The following is a 1,966-nucleotide window of genomic DNA, read 5'->3' as shown; positions in this document are numbered from 1 at the left end:
AATGGAGAAGAAAAAAAATTAATAAAAAATATTTTTTGAAATTAAGAAAAAAACTTTTTGAAAGATTTTTTAAAATCCCACCCCTTTCCCTTTTTCCCCTCCCCGCGAAAAATAAAAAAGTTTAAGATTTTTAAATGTTTCCGATTATTTCCCGAAAATTATTAAAAAAATTAAAAATTAAAAAAAAAATTTATTATTATTATTATTAATTATTTATTTCCTGAAATTTTTAACCGTTTTTTTTATCAGAAGAAGGAAAAATGAAAAGTGACCATCTTTAAAAACAATTAACAAGATGAAAAGAAAATGATTTTTCTCTTTTTCCTTTTTTCTTTTTCTAGAAAAGAAAAGAAAAAAAGGAGGAAGGGAGGGGGAGGCATACACACACAAACACGGAAATCGGCAATTTTTTTAATTAGTTAAAGAAGAATAAGGAAAAGAAGAAAACACACAAAGAAAAATAAAAAATAAAAAAATAAGTGAAGGGGAATAAAAAGAATAAAGAGAAAGAAAGAGAGAGAGAGAGAGGGAAAGAGAGTGAGTGGGTGAGAGAAAGAAGGAAAATTCATTCAAAGAAAAGTTAAAAAGACAAGAGAAAATCCACTTTTTTACAAAAAGTAAAAATAAAAGAATGAATTTTTTAAGTCTTTCATCTTTACGTAGGCGCGCGTACATACATAAAAATTGTTATTATTATTATTATTCAAAACTCGAAATGTATATTATAAATTACAAATCAATAATTAAAATTTTAAAAAAAAAGAAAATATTAACAAAATTTTTTATAAATTTCCCTTATTTAGCAAAAAAAAAAAAAAAAAAAAATTAAACGTCCATCAATTCTTTTAATTAATTTCATTGATGACGTTTTCCTTTTTTTCCTCCCCCTCCCCCCTTTTCCCCCTTTTTTTCTTCATTTTTATTTTTTACATACAAATCAATAAAATTAAATTATTATTATTATAGAGTATAATTTTTTTTTTTTTTTTGTAAAAAAAAACTGGAGATTAAAATAAAATAAAGTTTTAATTAAAATCCTGGAGTCTTTTTTTTTCTTCCTAAAAGACCGAAAAAATTAAATAATAATAATAATAATGGGGAGGGAAGTCAAAAAAGGGGTGGGGATGAGAGTGAGCGGAGAGGAGAGGTGTAAGAAAAAACTAAATAATATTTTTGTGAAAATAAATAAAAATAAAAATTTCACTCGTAGGAATAATAAACGTGTGATAAAAATTTACCCGGAAGGGGGAAGGGGAGTAGAACCGACAGCAAACTGTGGGGGGAGAAAAGGAAGTGGGGAAAAAATTCAAAGGTACAAAAAAAAAATAAAACAAACAGTTAACGTTGAATTTCATTTCGGTCTCACTTTCTTCTCTTTTTATCATCATCATTACGACTCCCGGTTTTTTTTTTTAAATGGGGAGGGGGAGAAAAAAAAAGGTTTCGACCTAATTAATAAATACAAATCTTTGTAATTAAAAATTTTCATCTTGTCACTTTCAGAATTGTTTGTCGTCGCGGCAGAATTCAAAAAAAAAAAAAAAAAACGAAATAGAAAAAAAAAATGTAATAAATGAGTTTTCATGCCCGGAAAACCCAAAAAACAAACAAAAATTGAAGCGAAAAGAGAAAAACAAAAAACGTATCATATCATTATCATTATCATCATTACAATTATTATTATTACGTGTGTTTGTTAGTTTGCATGTAAAATAAATAAAAATTATTCACTTTAAAAAAAAAATAAAAAAAAAGGGTTTTTGATTATTTTCCTTTTCCTCCATTCCTCTCCTCTGTTGCTCTCTCTCCCCCTCCTTTCTTCTCCCCCTTTTTTCATTTATTATTATCATTATTTCGTCGTACATAAAAGGTGAAAATGAATCCCGATGTAAAACAACAACCAACGTTCTTGAAAAGAGCAAAGAAAATTTTTTTTTTTTTGAATTCAAAAAACCTTTTTTCGGGT

The sequence above is a fragment of the Pediculus humanus genome, genomic scaffold (genome assembly GCF_000006295.1).
Source record: "Pediculus humanus corporis 1103172107522 genomic scaffold, whole genome shotgun sequence".
Lineage (NCBI taxonomy): Eukaryota > Metazoa > Arthropoda > Insecta > Psocodea > Pediculidae > Pediculus > Pediculus humanus.
This window is presented reverse-complemented; position numbering follows the sequence as displayed.